This window comes from Acanthaster planci, linkage group LG03, assembly GCF_054643075.1.
Source record: "Acanthaster planci isolate LZ-2023a linkage group LG03, COTS_SCS, whole genome shotgun sequence".
NCBI lineage: Eukaryota > Metazoa > Echinodermata > Asteroidea > Valvatida > Acanthasteridae > Acanthaster > Acanthaster planci.
In genome coordinates, this window is record NC_141779.1 from 1,363,457 (window position 1) to 1,386,015 (window position 22,559).

Sequence of the window (22,559 nt, forward strand, 5' to 3'; positions counted from 1 at the left end):
TTCTCGCCCAGAGAATGCTTCATATTTCCCAGCATTAAATGTCTTCAAATTACCTACATCTTGCATTCTTGGTGTCATCTGAAAGGCCCATGTTTCCCTATCCATTCATTTAAGTTTCATATCCATATTTGCAGTAGTTAGGGAAATATCTTCCAAAGGAAATGCAAGTTCGTGTCAAATTGCCTTATATATTTGCGGAATTGTGGCTTTGTCTGCGCCATACCGGTCCTGATCCTGTGCAGAGAATGCTTCATATAATCAAGCATAAAACGTCTGAAAATTATCTAAATCTGGCAATCTTGGTGTCATATGAAAGGCTATATGTTCCTCTATCCATTCATATAAATTTCATATCCATATTTGCAGTAGTTAGGGAAATAGCTGCCAAAGGAAATGCAAGTTCGTGTCCAATTGCCTGATATTTTTGCGGAATCCTTGCTTCGTCTGCGCTATACCGGTCCTTATCCTGCGCAGAGAATGCTTCATATAATCGAGCATAAAAGGTCTGAGAATTATCTAAATCTGGCAATCTTGGTGTCATCTGAAAGGCCACATGTTTCCCTGTCCATTCATATAAGTTTCATATCCATATTTGGAGTAGTTAAGGAGATAGCTGCCAAAGGAAGTGCAAGTTCTTGTCTGACTGTTTGATATTTTTGCGGAATTCTTGCTTCGTCTGCGCTATACTGGTCCTTATCACACGCAGATACTGCTTCATATAATTGGGCATAAAAGGTCTGAGAATTATCTAAATCTGGCAATGTTGGTGTGATCTGAAAGCGCACATGTTCCTCTATCCATTCATATAAGTTCCATATCCATATTTGCAGTAGTTAGGGAAATATCTGCCAAAGGAAGTGCAAGTTCTTGTCTGACTGATTGATTTTTTTCCGGAATTCTTGCTTCGTCTGCGCCATACCGGTCCTTATCCTTCGCAGAGAATGCTTCATATAATCGAGCATAAAAGGTCTGAGAGTTATCTATATCTGGCAATCTTGGCATCATGTGAAAGGCCATATGTTCCTCTATCCATTCATATAAGTTTCATATCCATATTTGCAGTAGTTAGGGAAATATCTGCCAAAGGAAGTGCAAGTTCTTGTCTGACTGATTGATATCTTTGCGGAATTCTGGCTTCGTCTACGCTATACCGGTCCTTATCCCGCTCAGAGAACTCTTCCTATAATCGAGCATAAAAGGTCTGAGAATTATCTAAATCTGGTAATCTTTGTGTCCTGTGAAATGCCATTTGGTCCTCTATCCATGCATATAAGTTTTGTATCCATGTTTGCAGTATTTAGGGAAATATCTGCCAAACTAAGTTCGACGTCTTTTCGAACTGCATCCTTTTTTGCGGAATTCTGGCTTCGTCTGCAATATACCGGTCCTTATCCTGCGCAGAGAATGCTTCATATAATCGAGCATAAAAGGTCTGAGAATTATCTAAATCTGGCAATCTTGGTGTCATCTGAAAGGCAATATGTTCTTCTATCAATTCATATTAATTTCATATCCATATTTGGAGTAGTTAGGGAAATAGCTTCCAAAGGAAGTGCGAGTTCTTTTCCAACTGCCTCCTTTTTTTGCGGAATTCTGGCTTCGTCTGACCTATACTGGTCCTAATCCCACGCAGGGAATGCTTCATATAATCGAGCATAAAACGTCTGAGAAGTATCTAAATCTGGAAATCGTGGTATCATCTGAAAGGCCACATGTTCTTCTATCTATTTGTATAAGTTTCATATCCATATTTGCAGTAGTTATGGAAATAGCTGCCAAAGGATGTGCGAGTTCTTTTCCAACTGCGTCTTTTTTTTGAGGAATTCTTTCTTCGTGTGCGATATACCGGTCCTAATCCCACGCAGAGAATGCTTCATATAATCGAGCATAAAACGTCTGAGAAGTATCTAAATCTGGCAGTCTTGGTGTCATCTGAAAGGCCACATGTTCCTCTCTCTATTTGTATAAGTTTCATATCAATATTTGCAGTAGATAGGGAAATATCTGCCAAAGGATGTGCAAGTTCTTTTCCAACGGCCTCCTTTTTTGTTCCGGAATTCTGGCTTCGTGTGCGATATACCGGTCCTAATCCTACGCAGAGAATGCTTCATATAATCGAGCATAAAAGGTCTGAGAATTATCTAAATCTGGCAAACGTGAAGTCATCTGACAGGCCACATGTTTTCCTATCTATTTGTATAAGATTCGTATCCATATTTGTAGTAGTTAGGGAAACAGCTGCCAAAAGAAGTGCGATTTCTCGTGTGACTGTTTGATATTTTTGCGGAATTCTGGCTTCGTCTGCGCTATACTGGTCCTTATCCCAGGCAGATACTGCTTCATATATTCGAGCATAAAAGGTCTGAGAATTATCTAAATCTCTCAATGTTGGTGTGATCTGAAAGGTTACATGTTTCCCTGTCCATTCATATAAGTTTCATATCCATATTTGCAGTAGTTAGGGAAATGTCTGCCAAAGGAAGTGCAAGTTCTTGTCTGACTGATTGATATCTTTGTGGAATTCTGGCTTCGTCTACGCTATACCGGTCCTTATCCCGCGCAGAGAATGCTTCCTATAATCGAGTGTAAAAGGTCTGAGAATTATCTAAATCTGGCAATCTTGTTGTGATCTAAAAGGTTACATGTTTCCCTATCCATTCATATAAGTTTCATATCCATATTTGCAGTAGTTAGGGAAATAGCTGCCAAAGGAAATGCAAGTTTGTGTCCAATTGCCTGATATTTTTGCGGAATCCTTGCTCCGTCTGCGCTATAGCGGTCTTTTTCCCGCAAAAGGATTGCTTCATATATTCGAGCATAAAAGGTCTGAGAATTATCTAAATCTGGAAATCTTGGTGTCATCTGAAAGGCCACATGATTCCCTGCCCATTCATATAAGTTTCATATCCATATTTTCAATAGTTAGGGAAATAGCTGCCAAAGGAAGTGCAAGTTCTTTTCCAGCTGCCTCCTTGTTTTGCGGAATTCTGGCTTCGTCTGCGCTATACCAGTCCTTATCCCGCTCATGGACTGCTTCATATATTCGAGCATAAAACGTCTCAGAATTATCTAAATCTTCCAATCTTGTTGTCATCTGAAAGGCCACATGTTTCCCTATCTATTTGTATAAGTTTCGTATCCAATTCTCAGTAGTTGGAGAAATAGCTGCCAAACTAAGTTCGAGTTCTTTTCCAACTGCCTCCCTTTTTTGCGGAATTCTGGCTTCGTCTGCAATATACCGGTCCTGATCCCACGCAGAGAATGCTTCATATAATGGAGCCTAAAAGGTCTGAGAATTATTTAAATCTGGCAATCTTGGTGTCATCTGAAAGGCCACATGTTTCCCTGTCCATTCATATAAATTTCATATCCATATTTGCGGTAGTTAGGGAAATATCGTCCAAAGGAAATGCAAGTTCGTGTCCACTTGCCTGATATTTTTGCGGAATTCTGGCTTCGTCTGCGCTATACTGGTCCTCATCCCACGCAGAGACTGCTTCATATAATCGAAATCTGGCAATCTTGTTGTGATCTAAAAGGTTACATTTTTCCCTGTCCTTTCATATAAGTTTCATATCCATATTTGCAGTAGTTAGGGAAATATCTGCCTAAGGAAGTGCGATTTCTTGTTTGACTGTTTGATATTTTTGCGGAATTCTGGCTTCGTCTACGCTATACTGGTCCTTATCCCACGCAGAGAAGGCTTCCTATAATCGAGCATAAAAGGTCAGAGAATTATCTAAACCTGGCAATCTTGGTGTCATCTGAAAGGCCACATTTTTTCCTGTCCATTTGTATAAGTTTCATATCCATATTTGCAGTAGGTAGGGAAATATCTGCCAAAGGAAGTTCAAGTTCTTGTCTGACTGTTTGATATTTTTGCGGAATTCTGGCTTTGTCTACGCTATACCAGTCCTTATCCTACCCAGATACTGCTACATATAATCGAGCATCAAAGGTCTGAGAATTATCTAAATCTGGCAATGTTGGTGTGATCTGAAAGCGCACGATTTTCCCTGTCCATTCATATAAGTTTCATATCCATATTTGCAGTAGTTTGAGAAATATCGTCAAAAGGAATTGCAAATTTGTGTCCACTTGCCTGATATTTTTGCGGAATTCTGGCTTCGTCTGCACCATTCCGGTCTTTATCCTGCGCAGAGAATGCCTTATATAATCGAGCCTAAAAGGTCAGAGAATTATCTAGATCTGGCAATCTTGGTGTCATCTGAAAGGCGATATGTTCCTCTATCCATTCATATTAATTTCCTATCCATATTTGCAGTAGTTGGCAAATAGCTGCCAAAGGAAGTGCGAGTTCTTTTGCAACTGCCTCCTTTTTTGCGGAATTCTGGCTTCGTCTGCGCTATACCGGTCCATATCCCACGCAGAGACTGCTTCATATAATCGAGCATAAAAGGTCTGAGAATTATCTAAATCTGGCAATCTTGTTGTGATCTAAAAGGTTACATGTTTCCCTATCCATTCATATAAGTTTCATATCCATATTTGTAGTAGTTAGGGAAATAGCTGCCAAAGGAAATGCAAATTCGTGTCCAATTGCCTGATATTTTTGCGGAATCCTTGCTTCGTCTGCGCTATACCGGTCCTTTTCCCGCACAAGGATTGCTTCATATATTCAAGAATAAAAGGTCTGAGAATTATCCAAATCTGGAAATCTTGGTGTCATCTGAAAGGCCATATGTTTTTCTATCCATTTATATAAATTTCATATCCATATTTGCAGTAGTTAGGGAAATAGCTGCCAAAGGAAGTGCAAATTCTTTTCCAGCTGCCTCCTTGTTTTGCGGAATTCTGGCTTCGTCTGCGCTATACCAGTATTTATCCCGCTCATGGACTGCTTCATATATTCGAGCATACAACGTCTCAGAATTATCTAAATCTTCCAATCTTGTTGTCATCTGAAAGGCCACATGTTTCCCTATCTATTTGTATAAGTTTCGTATCCAATTCTCAGTAGTTAGAGAAATAGCTGCCAAACTAAGTTCGAGTTCTTTTCCAACTGCCTCCTTTTTTTGCGGAATTCTGGCTTCGTCTGCGTTATACCGGTCCTTATCCTGCGCAGAGAATGCTTCATGTAATCGAGCAGAAAAGGTCTGAGAATTATCTAAATCATGCAATCCTGGTGTCATCTGAAAGGTCACATTTTTCCCTGTCCATTCATATAAGTTTCACATCCATATTTGCAGTAGTTAGGGAAATATCTGCCAAAGGAAGTGCGAGATCTTTTCCAACTTCCCCCTTTTCTGCGGAATTCTGGCTTCTTCTGCGCTATACCGGTCCTTATCCCGCGCAGAGAATGCTTCATATTATCGACCATAAAAAGTCTAAGAATTATCTAAACCTGGCAATCTTGGTGTCATCTGAAAGGCCACATGTTTCCCTGTCCATTTGTATAAGTTTCATATCCATATTTGCAGTAGTTAGGGAAATATCTGCCAAAGGAAGTGCGATTTCTTGTCTGACTGTTTGATATTTTTGCGGAATTCTGGCTTCGTCTACAATATACTGGTCCTTATCCCGCGCAGAGAAGGCTTCCTGTAATCGAGCATAAAAGGTCCGAGAATTATCTAAACCTGGCAATCTTGGTGTCATCTGAAAGGCCACATTTTTTCCTGTCCATTTGTATAAGTTTTATATCCATATTTGCAGTAGTTAGGGAAATATCTGCCAAAAAAAGTGCAAGTTCTTGTCTGACTGTTTGATATTTTTGCGGAATTCTGGCTTCGTCTGCGCTATACCGGTCCTAATCCCACGCAGATACTGCTTCATATAATCGAACATAAAAGGTCTGGTAAATATCTAAATCTGGCAATGTTGGTGTGATCTGAAAGCGCACGTGTTTCTGAAAGGCCACATGTTTCCCTATCTATTTGTATAAGTTTCATATCAATATTTGCAGTAGTTAGGGAAATATCTGCCAAAGGATGTGAAAGTTCTTTTCCAACGGCCTCCTTTTTTGTTCCGGAATTTTGGCTTCGTGTGCGATATACCGGTCCTAATCCTACGCAGAGAAGGCTTCATATAATCGAGTCTAAAAGGTCAGAGAATTATCTAAACCTGGCAATCTTGGTGTCATCTGAAAGGCAATATGTTCCTCTATCCATTCATATGAATTTCCTATCCATATTTGCAGTAGTTGGCAAATAGCTGCCAAAGGAAGTGCGAGTTCTTTTCCAACTGCCTCCTTTTTTGCGGAATTCTGGCTTCGTCTACGCTATACTGGTCCTTATTCCGCGAAGAGAATTCTTCCTACAATCGACCATAAAAGGTCTGAGAATTATCTAAACCTGGCAATCTTGGTGTCATCTGAAAGGCCACATGTTTCCCTGTCCATTTGTATAAGTTTCATATCCATATTTGCAGTAGTTAGGGAAATATCTGCCAAAGGAAGTGCGATTTCTTGTCTGACTGCTTGATATTTTTGCGGAATTCTGGCTTCGTCTACAATATACTGGTCCTTATCCCGCGCAGAGAAGGCTTCCTGTAATCGAGCATAAAAGGTCCGAGAATTATCTAAACCTGGCAATCTTGGTGTCATCTGAAAGGCCACATTTTTTCCTGTCCATTTGTATAAGTTTTATATCCATATTTGCAGTAGTTAGGGAAATATCTGCCAAAAAAGTGCAAGTTCTTGTCTGACTGTTTGATATTTTTGCGGAATTCTGGCTTCGTCTGCGCTATACCGGTCCTAATCCCACGCAGATACTGCTTCATATAATCGAGCATAAAAGGTCTGGTAAATATCTAAATCTGGCAATGTTGGTGTGATCTGAAAGCGCACGTGTTTCCCTGTCCATTCATATAAGTTTCATATCCACATTTGCAGTAGTTAGGGAAATAGCTGCCAAAGGAAGTGCAAGTTCTTTTCCAACTGCCTCCCTTTTTTGCGGAATTCTGGCTTCGTCTACAATATACCGGTCCTTATCCCACGCAGAGAATGTCATCTGGAAGGTCACGTGTTTCCTTGTCCCTTCATATAAGTTTCATATCCATATTTGCAGTAGTTAGGGAAATGTCTGCCAAAGGAAGTGCGATTTCTTGTCTGACTGTTTGATATTTTTGCGGAATTCTGGCTTCCTCTACGCTATACCAGCCCCTATCCCGCTCAGAGAAGGTTTCCTATAATTGAGTATAAAATGTCTGAGAATCATCTAAATCTGGCAATCTTAGTGTGATCTGAAAGGTTACATGTTTCCCTATCCATTCATATAAGTTTCATATCCATATGCCTTTTTCGTCTTCGTCTGCACCATACCGGTCTTTATCCTGCGCAGAGAATGCTTTATATAATCGAGCCTAAAAGGACAGAGAATTATCTAAATCTGGCAATCTTGGTGTCAACCGAAAGGCCATATGTTTCCTTGTCCCTTCATATAAGTTTCATATCCATATTTGCAGTAGTTAGGGAAATATCTGCCAAAGGAAGTGCAAGTTCTTGTCTGACTGATTGATATCTTTGCGGAATTCTGGCTTCGTCTACGCTATACCGGTCCTTATCCCGCGCAGAGAATGCTTCCTATAATCGAGTATAAAAGGTTTGAGAATTATCTAAATCTGGCAATCTTGGTGTCATCTGAAAGGCCACATGTTTCCCTGTCCATTCATATAAGTTTCATATCCATATTTGCAGTAGTTAGGGAAATAGCTGCCAAAGGAAAATGCAAGTTCGTGTCTAATTGCCTGATATTTTTGTGGAATTGTATAAAAGGTCATAAAAGGTCTGAGAATTATCTAAATCTGGCATCCTTCGTCTCATCTGAAAGGCCACGTTTCCCTGTCCATTCATATAAGTTTCATATCCATATTTGCAGTAGTTAGGGAAATAGCTGCCAAAGGAAAATGCAAGTTCGTGTCTAATTGCCTGATATTTTTGTGGAATTGTATAAAAGGTCATAAAAGGTCTGAGAATTATCCAAATCTGGCATCCTTCGTCTCATCTGAAAGGCCACAAAAATTCCCTGCCCATTCATAAAAGTTTCATATCCATATTTGCAATAGTCCGGGAAATAGCTGCCAAAGTAAATTCGAGTTCTTTTCCAACTGCCTCCTTTTTTGAGGAATTCTGGCTTCGTCTGCGCTATACTGGTCCTTATTTCACGCAGATACTGCTTCATATAATCGATCATAAAATTTCTGAGAATTATCTAAATCTGGCAATCATGGTGTCACTTGAAAGGCCACATGGTTCTTTATCCATTCATATAAGTTTCATATCCATATTTGCAGTAGTTAGGGAAATATTTGCCAAAGGAAGTACAAGTTTTTGCCTGACTTATTGATATCTTAGCCGAATTCTGGCTTTGTCTGCACCATACCGGTCTTTATCCTGCGCAGAGAATGCTTTAAATAATTGAGCCTAAAAGGTCAGAGAATTATCTGGCCATCTTGGTGTCATCTGAAAGGTTACAAGTTCCTCTATCCATTCATATAAGTTTCAAAATCCATATTTGCAGTAGTTAGGCATATAGCTGCCAAAGGAAATGCAAGTTCGTGTCCAATTGCCTGATATTTTTGCGGAATCCTTGTTTCGTCTGCGCTATACTGGTCCTTTTCCCGCAAAAGGATTGCTTCATATATTCGAGCATAAAAGGTCTGAGAATTATCTGAATCTTCCAATCTTGCTGTCATTTGAAAGGCCAAATGTTTCCCTATCTATTTGTAAAAGTATCATATCCATATTTGCAGTAGTTAGGGAAATATCGTCAAAAGGAATTGCAAATTCGTGTCCAATTGCCTGATTTTTGCAGAATTCTGGCTTCGTCTGCACCATACCGGTCTTTATCCTGCGGAGAGAATGCTTTATATAATCGAGCCTTTAATCTTTATCCTGCGCAGAGAATACTTTATATAATCGAGCCTAAAACGTCTGAAAATTATCTAAATCTGGCATTCTTGGTGTCACCTGAAAGGCCACATGTTCATCTATCGTTTCATATTAATTTCCTATCCATATTTGCGATAGTTGGCAAATAGCTGCCAAAGGAAGTGCGAGTTCTTTTCCAACTGCCTCCTTTTCTGCGGAATTCTGGCTTCGTCTGCGCTATACCGGTCCATATCCCACGCAGGGACTGCTTCAAATAATTGATCATAAAAGGTCTGTGAATTATCTAAATCTGGCAATCTTGGTGTGATCTGAAAGGTTACATGTTTTCCTATCCATTCATATAAGTTTCATATCCATATTTGCAGTAGTTAGGGAAATAGCTGCCAAAGGAAGTGCAAGTTCATGTCTGACTGTTTGATATTTTTGCGGACTTCTCGCTTCGTCTGCGCTTTACTGATCCTTATCACACACAGATACTGCTTCATATAATCGAGCAAAAAAGGTCTGAGAATTATCTAAATCTGGCAATGTTGGTGTCATCTGAAAGGCCACATGTTTCACTGTCCATTCATATAAGTTTCATATCCATATTTGCAGTAGTTAGGGAAATATCTTGCAAAGGAAATTTAAGTTCGTGTCCAAATGCCTAATTTTTTTCCGGAATTCTTGCTTCGTCTGCGCCATACCGGTCCCTATCCTTCGCAGAGAATGCTTTATATAATGGAGCATAAAAGGTCTGAGAGTTATCTATATCTGGCAATCGTGGCATCATCTGAAAGGCCATATGTTCCTCTATCCATTCATATACCTTTCATATCCATATTTGCAGTAGTTAGGGAAACATCTCCCAAAGGAAGTGCAAGTTCTTGTCTGACGGATTGATATCTTTGCGGAATTCTGGCTTCGTCGGCAATATACCGGTCCTTATCCCGCTCAGAGAAGGCTTCCTATAATCGAGCATAAAAGGTCTGAGAATTATCTAAATCTGGCAATGTTGGTGTCATCTGAAAGGCCACATACTTCCCTGCCCATTCATATAAGTTTCATATCCATATTTGCAGTAGTTAGGGAAATAGCTGCCAAACTAAGTTCGAGTTCTTTTCCAACTGCCTCCTTTTTTGCAGAATTCTGGCTTCGTCTACGCTATACTGGTCCTTATCCCGCGCAGAGAAGGCTTCCTATAATCGAGCATAAAAGGTCCGAGAATTATCTAAACCTGGCAATCTTGGTGTCATCTGAAAGGCAATATGTTCCTCTATCCATTCATATAAGTTTCATATCCATATTTGCAGTAGTTAGGGAAATATCGTCCAAAAGAAATGCAAATTCGTGTCCACTTGCCTGATATTTTTTTGGAATTCTGGCTTCGTCTACGCTATACTGGTCCTTATCCCACTCAGGGAATGCTTCCTATAATCAAGTATAAAAGGTCTGAGAATTATCTAAATCTGGCAATCATGGTGTCATCTGAAAGGCCACATGTTTCCCTATCCCTTTATATAAGTTTCATATCCATATTTGCAGTATTTAGGGAAATATCGTCCAAAGGAAATGCAAGTTCGTGTCCAATTCCCTGATATTTTGGTGGAATTGTGGCTTCGTCGGCGCCATACCGGTCCTTATCCTGCGCAGAGAAAGCTTTATATAATCGAGCATAAAAGGTTTGAGAATTATCCAAATCTGGCAATCAAAAGGATTGCTTCATATATTCGAGCATAAAAGGTTTGAGAATTATCTAAATCTTCCAATCTTGCTGTCATCTGAAAGGCCACAATTTCCCCTATCTATTTGTATAAGTTTCATATCCCTATTAGGGAAATATCGTCCAAAGGAAATGCAAGTTCGTGTCCAATTGCCTGATATTTTGGTGGAATTGTGGCTTCGTCTGCACCATACCGGTCCTTATCCTGCGCAGATACTGCTTCAAATAATCGAGCATAAAACGTCTGAGAATTATCTAAATCTGGCAATCTTGGTGTCATCTGAAAGGCCAAACTTCATATAAGTTTCATATCCATATTTGCAGTAGTTAGGGAAATAGCTTACAAAGGAAAATGCAAGTTCGTGTCCAATTGCCTGATATTTTTGCGGAATCCTTGCTTCGTCTGCGCTATACCGGTCCTTTTCCCGCAAAAGGATTGCTTCATATATTCGAGCATAAAAGGTTTGAGAATTATCTAAATCTTCCAATCTTGCTGTCATCTGAAAGGCAACAATTTCCCCTATCTATTTGTATAAGTTTCATATCCCTATTTGGAGTAGTTAGGGAAATATCGTCAAAAGGAATTGCAAATTCGTGTCCAATTGCCTGTTGTTTTGCGGAATTTTGGCTTCGTCTGCACCATACCGGTCTTTATCCTGCGCAGAGAATGCTTCATATAATCGAGCCTAAAAGGTCAGAAAATTATCCAAATCTGGCAATCCTGGTGTCATTTGAAAGGGCACATGTTTCCCTGTCCCTTCATATAAGTTTCATATCCATATTTGCAGTAGTTAGGGAAATAGCTGCCAAAGGAAATCCAAGTTCGTGTCCAATTGCCTGATATTTTTGCGGAATTCTGGCTTCGTCTGCACCATACCGGTCTTTATCCTGCGCAGAGAATGCTTTATATAATCGAGCCTAAAATGTCAGAGAATTATCTAAATCTGGCAATCTTGGTGTCATCTGAAAGGCAATATGTTCCTCTATCCATTCATATTAATTTCCTATCCATTTTTGCAATAGTTGGCAAATAGCTACCAAAGGAAGTGCGAGTTCTTTTCCAACTGCCTCCTTTTTTGCGGAATTCTGGCTTCGTCTGCGCTATACCGGTCCTTATCCCGCTCAGAGAATGCTTCCTATAATCGAGTATAAAAGGTCTGAGAATTATCTAAATCTGGCAATCTTGGTGTCATCTGCAACGCCACATAATTCCCTGCCTATTCATATAAGTTTCATATCCATATTTGCAGTAGTTAGGGAAATAGCTGCCAAACTAATTTCGAGTTCTTTTCCAACTGCCTCCTTTTTTTGCGGAATTCCGGCTTCGTCTGCAATATACCAGTCCTCATCCCACACAGAGAAGGCTTCCTATAATCGAGCATAAAATGTCTGAGAATTATCTAAACTTTGCAATCTTGGTGTCAACCAAAAGGCCTCATGTTTCCCTGTCCATTGGTATAAGTTTCATATCCATATTTGCAGTAGTTAGGGAAATAGCTGCCAAAGGAAGTGCAAGTTCTTGTCTGACTGTTTGATATTTTTGCGGAATTCTGGCTTCGTCTGCGGTATACTGGTCCTTATTCCACGCAGATACTGCTTCATATAATCGACCATAAAAGGTCTGAGAATTATCTAAATCTGGCAATGTTGGTGTGATCTGAAAGCGCACATGTTTCCCTGTCCATTCATATAAGTTTCATATCCATATTTGCAGTAGTTAGGGAAATAGCTGCCAAAGGAAAATGCAAGTTTGTGTCTAATTGCCTGATATTTTTGCAGAATTCTGGCTTCGTCTACGCTATACCGGTCCTTATCCCGCTCAGAGAATGCTTCCTATAATCGAGTATAAAAGGTCTGAGAATTATCTAAATCTGGCAATTTTGGTGTCATCTGAAAGGCCACATATTTCCCTGTCCATTCATATAAGTTTCATATCCATATTTGCAGTAGTTAGGGAAATAGCTTACAAAGGAAAATGCAAGTTCGTGTTTAATTGCCTGATATTTTTGCGGAATTCTGGCTTCGTGTGCGCCATACCGGTCCTGATCCTGCGCAGATAATGCTTCATATAATCGAGTGTAAAACGTCTGAGAATTATCTATATCTGGCAATCGTGGCATCATCTGAAAGGCCATATGTTCCTCTATCCATTCATATAACTTTCATATCCATATTTGCAGTAGTTAGGGAAATATCTGCCAAAGGAAGTGCAAGTTCTTGTCTGCAATATACCGGTCCTTATCCCGCTCAGAGAAGGCTTCCTATAATCGAGCATAAAAGGTCTGAGAATTATCTAAATCTGGCAATGTTGGTGTCATCTGAAAGGCCACATATTTCCCTGTCCATTCATATAAGTTTCATATCCATATGCCTTTTTCGTCTTCGTCTGCACCATACCGGTCTTTATCCTGCGCAGAGAATGCTTTATATAATCGAGCCTAAAATATCAGAGAATTATCTAAATCTGGCAATCTGGGTGTGATCTGAAAGGCAATATGTTCCTCTATCCATTCATATAAGTTTCGTATCCATATTTGCAGTAGTTGGCAAATAGCTGCCAAAGGAAGTTTGAGTTTTTTTCCAACTGCTTCCTTTTTTGCGGAATTCTGGCTTCGTCTGCAATATACCGGTCCTCATCCCACGCAGAGAATGCTTCATATATTCGAGCATAAAAGGTCTGAGAATTATTTAAATCTGGCAATCTTGGTGTCATCTGAAAGGCCACATGGTTCCCTGTCCCTTCATATAAGTTTCATATCCATATATGCAGTAGTTAGGGAAATATCGTGCAAAGGAAATGCAAGTTCGTGTCCACTTGCTTGATATTTTAGCGGAATTCTGGTTTCGTCTGCGCTATACTGGTCCTAATCCCACGCAGAGACTGCTTCATAAAATCGAGCATAAGAGGTCTGAGAATTATCTAAATCTGGCAATGTTGGTGTGATCTGAAAGGTCACATGTTTCCCTGTCCCTTCATAAAAGTTTCATATTAATATTTGCAGTAGTTAGGGAAATATCTGCCAAAGGAAGTGCAAATCCTTGTCTGACTGTTTGATATTTTTGCGGAATTCTGGCTTCGTCTGCGCTATACTGGTCCTTATCCAAGGCAGATACTGCTTCATATAATCGAGCATAAAAGGTCTGAGAATTATCTAAATCTGGCAATCTGGGTGTGATCTGAAAGGCTACATGTTTCCCTATCCATTCATATAAGTTTTGTATCCATGTTTGCAGTATTTAGGGAAATATCTGCCAAACTAAATTCGAGTTCTTTTCCAACTGGCTCCTTTTTTTGCGGAATTCTGGCTTCGTCTGCAATATACCGGTCCTCATCCCACGCAGAGAATGCTTCATATAATCGAGCATAAAAGGTCTGAGAATTATCTAAATCTGGCAATCTTGGTGTCATCTGAAAGGCCACATAATTCCCTGCCCATTCATATAAGATTCATATCCATATTTGCAGTAGTTAGGGAAATATCGTCAAAAGGAATTGCAAATTCGTGTCCAATTGCCTGATATTTTTGCGGAATTCTGGCTTCGTCTGCACCATACCGGTCTTCATCCTGCGCAGAGAATGCTTTATATAATCGAGCCTAAAAGGTCAGAGAATTATCTAAACCTGGCAATCTTGGTGTCAACCGAAAGGCTACATGTTTCCCTGTCGATTGGTATAAGTTTCATATCCATATTTGCAGTAGTTAGGGAAATATCTTCCAAAGGAAATGCTAGTTCGTGTCCAATTGCCTGATATTTTTTTTGGAATTCTGGCTTCGTCTGCACCATACCGGTCTTTATCCTGCGCAGAGAATGCTTTATATAATCGAGCATAAAAGGTCAGAAAATTATCTAAATCTGGCAATCTTGGTGTCATCTGAAAGGCGATATGTTCCTCTATCGATTCATTTGAAATTCCTATCCATATTTGCGGTAGTTGGCAAATAGCTGCCAAAGGAAGTGCGAGTTCTTTTCCAACTGCCTCCTTTTTTGCGGAATTCTGGCTTCGTCTGCGCTATACTGGTCCTTATCCCACGCAGAAAAGGCTTCTTATAATCGAGCATAAAAGGTCTGAGAATTATCTAAATCTGGCAATCTTGTTGTCATCTGAAAGGCGATATGTTCCTCTATCCATTCATATTAATTTCTTATCCATATTTGCAGTAGTTGGCAAATAGCTGCCAAAGGAGGTGCGAGTTCTTTTCCAACTGCCTCCTTTTTTGCGGAATTCTGGCTTCGTCTACGCTATACCGGTCCTTATCCCACGCAGAGAAGGCTTCTTATAATCGAGCATAAAAGGTCTGAGAATTATCTAAATCTGGCAATCTTGGTGTCATCTGAAAGGCCACATGGTTTTCTATCCATTCATATAAGTTTTATATCCATATATGCAGTAGTTAGGGAAATATCCTCCAAAGGAAGTGCAAATTCTTGTCTGACTGTTTGATATTTTTGCGGAATTCTGGCTTCGTCTGCACCATACCGGTCTTTATCCTGCGCAGAGAATGCTTTATATAATCGAGCCTAAAAGGTCAGAGAATTATCTAAATCTGGCAATCTTGGTGTCATCTGAAAGGTGATATGTTCCTCTATCCATTCATATTAATTTCCTATCCATATTTGCAGTAGTTGGCAAATAGCTACCAAAGGAGGTGCGAGTTCTTTTACAACTGCCTCCTTTTTTTGCGGAATTCTGGCTTCGTTTGCAATATACTGGTCCTTATCCTGCGCAGAGAAGGCTTCATATAATCGAGCATAAAAGGTCTGAGAATTATCTAAATCTGGCAATCTTGGTGTCATCTGAAAGGCCACATAATTCCCTGCCCATTCATATAAGATTCATATCCATATTTGCAGTAGTTAGGAAAATAGCTACCGAAGGAAATGCAAGTTCGTGTCCAATTGCCTGATATTTTTAAGGAATCCTTGCTTCGTCTGCGCTATACCAGTCCCTTTCCCGCAAAAGGATTGCTTCATATATTCGAGCATAAAAGGTCTGAGAATTATCTAAATCTGGCAATCTTGGTGTCATCTGAAAGGCCACATGTACCCCTATCTATTTGTATAAGTTTCATATCCCTATTTGCAGTAGTTAGGGAAATATCGTCAAAAGGAATTGCAAATTCGTGTCCAATTGCCTGATATTTTTGCAGAATTCTAATTTCTTGTGCACCATACCGGTCTTTATCCTACACAGAGAATGCTTTATATAATCGAGCTTAAAAGGTCAGAAAATTATCTAAATCTTGCAATCTTCGTGTCATCTGAAAGGCGATATGTTCCTCTATCCATTCAAATTAATTTCCTATCCATTTTTACAGTAATTGGCAAATAGCTGCCAAAGGAAGTGGGAGTTCTTTTCCAACTGCCTCCTTTTTTGCGGAATTCTGGCTTCGTCTGCGCCATACCGGTCCATATCCCACGCAGAGACTGCTTCATATATTCGAGCATAAAAGGTCTGAGAATTATCTAAATCTGGCAATCTTGGTGTCATCTGAAAGGCCACATGGTTCTCTATCCATTCATATAAGTTTCATATCCATATTTGCAGTAGTTAGGGAAATATCGTCAAAAGGAATTGCAAATCGTGTCCACTTGCCTGATATTTTTGCGGAATTCTGGCTTCGTCTGCACCATACCGGTCTTTATCCTGCGCAGAGAATGCTTTATATAATCGAGCCTAAAAAGTCAGAGAATTATCTAAATCTGGCAATCTTGGTGTCAACTGAAAGGTGATATGTTCCTCTATCCATTCATATTAATTTCCTATCCATATTTGCAGTAGTTGGCAAATAGCTGCCAAAGGAGGTGCGAGTTCTTTTACAACTGCCTCCTTTTTTGCGGAATTCTGGCTTCGTCTGCGCTATACCGGTCCATGTCCCACGCAGAGACTGCTTCATATAATCGATCCTAAAAGGTCTGAGAATTATCTAAATCTGGCAATCTTGGTGTCATCTGAAAGGTCACATGTTTCACTGTCCCTTCATATAAGTTTCATATCCATATTTGCAGTAGTAAGGGAAATGTCTGCCAAAGGAAGTGCGATTTTTTGTGTGAATGTTTGATATTTTTGCGGAATTTTGGCTTCGTCTACGCTATACTGTTTCTGATCCCTTGCCAAGAAGGCTTTCTATAATCGAGCATAAAAGGTCCGAGAATTATCTAAACCTGGCAATCGTGGTGTCATCTGAAAGGCCACATGTTTCACTGTCCATTTGTATAAGTTTCATATCCATTTTTGCAGTAGTTAGGGAAATATCTGCCAAAGAAATTGCAAGTTCTTGTCTGACTGTTTGATATTTTTGCGGAATTCTGGCTTCGTCTGCGGTATACTGATCCTTATTCCACGCAGATACTGCTTCATATAATCGAACATAAAAGGTCTGAGAATTATCTAAATCTGGCAATGTTGGTGTGATCTGAAAGCGCACATGTTTCCCTGTCCATTCATATAAGTTTCATATCCATATTTGCAGTAGTTAGGGAAATAGCTGCCAAAGGAAAATGCAAGTTCGTGTCTAATTGCCTGATATTTTTGCGGAATTCTGGATTCGTGTCACCATACCGGTCCTGATCCTGCGCAGATAATGCTTCATATAATCGAGTGTAAAACGTCTGACAATTATCTATATCTGGCAATCGTGGCATCATCTGAAAGGCCATATGTTCCTCTATCCATTCATATAAGTTTCATATCCATATTTGTAGTAGTTAGGGAAATAGCTGCCAAACTAAGTTCGAATTCTTTTCCAACTGCCTCCTTTTTTGCAGAATTCTGGCTTCGTCTACGCTATACCGGTCCTTATCCCGCTCAGAGAAGGCTTCCTATAATCGAGCATAAAAGGTCCGAGAATTATCTAAACCTGGCAATGTTGGTGTCATATGAAAGGCCACATGTTTCCCTGTACATTTGTATAAGTTTCATATCCATATATGCAGTAGTTAGGGAAATATCTGCCAAAGGAAGTGCAAGTTCTTGTCTGACTGATTGATGTCTTTGCGGAATTCTGGCTTCGTCTACGCTATACCGGTCATTATCCCGCTCAGAGAAGGCTTCCTATAATCAAGCATAAAGGGTCTGAGAATTATCTAAATCTGGCAATCCTGGTGTCATCTGAAAGGCCACATGTTTCCCTGTCCCTTCATATAAGTTTCATATCCATATTTGCAGTAGTTAGGGAAATAGCTGACAAAGGAAATCCAAGTTCGTGTCCAAATACCTGATATTTTTGCGGAATCCTTGCTTCGTCTGCGCTATACCGGTCCTTTTCCCGCAAAAGGATTGCTTCATATATTCGAGCATAAAAGGTTTGAGAATTATCTAAATCCTCCAATCTTGCTGTCATCTGAAAGGCCACAATTTCCCCTATCTATTTGTATAAGTTTCATATCCCTATTTGGAGTAGTTAGGGAAATATCGTCAAAAGGAATTGCAAATTCGTGTCCAATTGCCTGATATTTTTGCGGAATTCTGGCTTCGTCTGCACCATACCTGTCTTTATCTTGCGCAGAGAATACTTTATATAATCGAGCCTAAAAGGTCAGAGAATTATCTAAATCTGGCAATCTTTGTGTCATCTGAAAGGCCACATGTTCCTCTATTCAATCATATTACTTTCCTATCCATATTTGCAGTAGTTGGCAAATAGCTGCCAAAGGAAGTGCGAGTTCTTTTCCAACTGCCTCCTTTTTTGCGGAATTTTGGCTTCGTCTGCAATATACCGGTCCATATCCCACGCAGAGAATGCTTCATATAATCGAGCATAAATGGGCTAAGAATTATTTAAATCTGGCAATCTTGGTGTCATCTGAAAGGCCATATGTTGCTCTATCCATTTATATAAATTTCATATCCATATTTGCAGTAGTTAGGGAAATAGCTGCCAAAGGAAATGCAAGTTAGTGTCCGATTGCCTGATATTTTTGCGGAATCCTTGCTTCGTTTGCGCTATACCGGTCCTTTTCCCGCACAAGGATTGCTTCATATATTCGAGCATAAAAGGTCTGAGAATTATCTAAATCTGGCAATCTTGGTGTCATCTGAAAGGCCATTTGTTCCTCCATCCATTCATATAAGTTTCGTATCCATGTTTGCAGTAGTTAGGGAAATATCTGCCAAACTAAGTTTGAGGTCTTTTCAAACTGCCTCCTTTTTTTGCGGAATTCTGGCTTTGTCTGCAATATACCTGTCCTTATCCTTCGCAGAGAATGCTTCATATATTCGAGCATAAAAGGTCTTGAAATTATATAAATCTGGCAATCTTGGTGTCATCTGAAAAGGCATATGTTCTCCTATATATTCATATAAGTTTCATATCCATATTTGCAGTAGTTAGAGATATATCTGCAAAAGGAAGTCGTAGTTTTTGTCCAACTGCCTCTTATTTTTGCAGAATTCTGGCTTCGTCTAAAACCCTTCCCTTTCAAGCCACACACAAAGTTTCAACCGCATCGGACACGTACTTTTCGAGGTGTAGTGGTTTGAAAAGTTCCCCTTTAATGTCACGTGACTTGTCTCCTGGTGACGACATCAGCACATGAGGTCAATATTCCTCTGACGCACCCCCTTCTCAAGATATCTGCAAGATTTGAACCCGATTAGTCTGGTACATCTGGAGATATAGGGCCTTCAAGAGTTTAATTTAATGTCACGTGACTTGTCTGCTCATGACGTCATCATCACATAAGGCAATTTTCCTCTTAAGCACTCTCTATTCAAGGTGTCTGCAAAATATGAACCCAATCGGACATGTACTTTAGAAGATATAGGGGGCTCAAAGAGTGTATTCTCCACTGACATTGGTCTGCAAACCCGGTGTTATTTGCATAATCGTAAATATGCATTTCACACTAAAAACCAAAAAATCTTTGATAATATCTAACATAAGAGTAATCGATTGCACATTTCACATTTTCTGTGTACAAAATATAAGAACAAAGATTGCAGGACCACTAGAGATGACATCTGTTGCCCTATCCTGAACATTTTGACGCAAAAATGAATTTCACTTTTGATAACTGTGACTAGAAGTTGAACTGTATGATATAACTTTAAAACTACTCTGCCATTCTTTGGCAACTGTCGCCACGCTGAATCTGCAAGTTAAGGGTCTGATGTTGTCATTGACTTCATCACCCGTCCTGTTTGGGGTTCAGGACTTAATACGTCCCCACGCAGATCATCGGGTGTCACGAGCCTTTTTAATCAACGCAAAAGTAGAATCCAGGCAGAATTAACAACATCTGACATGTTGATAACGCCGATACTGTCCGTTACGAAAAAAAGCAATTGTTTATGACGTTATCATTAAATGAGCTCAATATTTGCTCAAAGCACTTCCTCTCCAAGATATAAGCAAGGTTTCAATTCAGCATTAACACCGACATACGCCTTATGTTGAAAAAAACTTTACAGCTTTTACCACTTTCAAACAATAAGCCTACTTCTGGTTTAAACCGGAAGGAATGGTTATGTCAAATAACCTACACGAGACAAAATCAAGACCACTTTTTATCCTTGCACTTGCTGGAAACAGAATGTTGCGGGAGGCCACGGTTGATTTTATATGGGTTTTTATACATTTAAAGGAATATTCAAGTATTCACAATTTAATAACAAATCCCGTGATGATGTCATCATGACAAAAATATTTTAGAATTATCTTCGTTGTATAGTTAGTGCTTGCTGTAAGTTTGACGGTGATCAATGATTACTGAGGCACGAAATTAGTGCCTCGAATACGTTTACTAAGTCAATGGGCTGAAATAAATATTTAAAAATTAATAATAAATCACATGATCACATCATCACGACGTAATAAATTTTGACGTATTTTTTTATCAAGGTCTTTTATGGCTGTAACTGTGAAGTTGATCAAAGCTCTCAAACTAACCCAAATGCTTGCTTGAAAACGTGTACAAAGTCAAAGGGCTAATATAAATATTGAAAAATCACGAATAAATGACATGATAACGTCATCATGACGTCCTTTACTTACAATAATTTTTGTATCACGGTCTTTGTTCGCTGTCACTTTGATAACCATCAAACATCGGAAAGGTTTTAAAATTGTGCCTTGAAAACGTGTACATAGTCTAGGGCAAAAAACTCATTTGCGGAAACACTGCTCCTTTAAGTTCATGTCACGTGATTTGCACTTCAACTGAACACTTCTAATGAAATATTACTTCATATTCAGACTGTTAGGCATATTTCAAATCAAATAACACAGCGTAAAGTACCCGATTTCTCCTTCGTTCTTATAGTAATTTTGCGCCGAAGTTAAAGACTACTTGTTCACTTATGTTAAGTAGAAAAACGTGTACAAAAATTTATGGGGAAAAATTTAATGTTCAAAAATGAATATAAAATAAGGTGATGAAGTCATCATGACGTCATCCCTTTGCAATAAATCTTGCATCAGGGTCTTCGTTGGGTATCACTTTGGAACGATCAAACATTGCAAAGTTACCAAAATTGTGGCTCGAAAACGTGTACAAAATCAATGGCCTAGAAACACGTGTGCAGGAAAACTGCTCCTTTAATTTCATGTCACGTGATGTTTGTCTAAAATGGAAAAAACTTATGAAATATTATTTAATATTTGCACACTTGGGTATATTTGCGATCGAACGGAAGGGAAACTTTAGTCTGATTTCTTTTTCGTTCTGGTAGTAATTCTCGGTCAAAGTTGAGGACTGCTCACGCATTATGCTGGACAAAATGTGTCCAGCATAATTTCGCAACAACGCCATCCATGGTTAAATATAGGACAGTTTGTTGAAAATTGAAAGCCCAAGCAGGTGTAGCCGTAATTCTGCAATAGCGCCCTCATAGCCTGATATAGGACCGTCCAAAAACTGCGTGCGATCTGTGTACAAAGTCTATGGGGAAAAATTAATTATTAGAAACATCAATAGTAAATAAACTACTTAGGTTATCACTGTGAATTTTTTCTAGGACCGTCCTTGGATAATGGTCCAGAGGTCTGCCAAGTTTTAAGTCGATCAGATTTAGTAAACTGCCAAAGTCGACTGGTGAAAGGAATTGAGTTGAAAAAGAAAAAAATCAGAAAAACAATATTTGTTTCGGCAAAGTTGCCGAAGCAGCTAAAACAAAATAATCAGAAAAACAATACCTGTTTCTGCAAAGCTGCTGAAACAGCTAAAAATCATCAGAAAAGCAAGAGCTGTTCGGGCTGTTGCCGAAACAGCTAAAAAAAAAGAACAAAAAGAATGCCTTTTTCGCAACTTGCCAAAAAGCCAAAAAGGAAATGAAAAAAAAAATAATCAGAAAAGAAAGAGTTGTTCAGGCTGTTGCCAAAACAGCTAAAAAAAATCAGAAAAGCAATACCTGTTTTGTGAGTTGCCGAAACAGCTAATTATAACATCTTTGCTCGTTATTTATCTTATCCAAGTGCTCCAGAAGCGCACCATCAGGGGTCAACTTTCAGGCTCTGTTATAGGTAGACTTGTCTCTTTTTGCCCAACGGTTTTAGAAAGTGGTTTTGTTTCACCACTTATTTACCCATACAGTGTTATGCTCTTTAAGTTGTCCAACAGTCCAGCGATTCACCTGTTATTCCGCATCGGGCAAAAGTATGCTCAATAATTTTGGGAAAGGACTGATTAAAAATGTAGCATATCAAACCCTTATTCAAAAGAAAACCGCTTCTGGTCATTGTCTTGAATGTCGACCTGATCCGACACCCCCCCCCCCCACACACACACACAAAACCGTCGAAAGGCTAACCCGTTCCTTCGGAGCGCCGGGCGGCATTATTTCCGCCCTACATTGTATGTACATGTATTTTTAATTTTTTTTTTTTGGGGGGGGGCATTTACTGTCGGACAGTGAGTGTGACCCAACTTGCAAAAACGCACAGTTGCATTCGATGTCCCTCTCTACGAGTACCTAAGGAGCCCCTAAGGGGACAGGCACAATGAAGATTTTTTTTAATTCCGTTCCCTCGAATTATCGTTTCGTTCCCTCAAAATCATCTCGTTCCCACA

At 39.4% G+C, this 22,559-nt stretch overlaps 2 long non-coding RNA genes across 5 annotated transcripts in view; one reads left to right on the forward strand and one right to left on the reverse strand.

Annotated features, from left to right (window-relative positions):
• Window positions 1-22,559, reverse strand: part of LOC147799536 (uncharacterized) — a 243,924-nt gene that overhangs the window by 81,257 nt on the left and 140,108 nt on the right. The gene's annotated exons all lie outside the window — the stretch shown is intronic.
• LOC147799537 (uncharacterized) overlaps window positions 1-22,559 on the forward strand; it is a 151,194-nt gene that overhangs the window by 67,042 nt on the left and 61,593 nt on the right. The window lies entirely within an intron of this gene.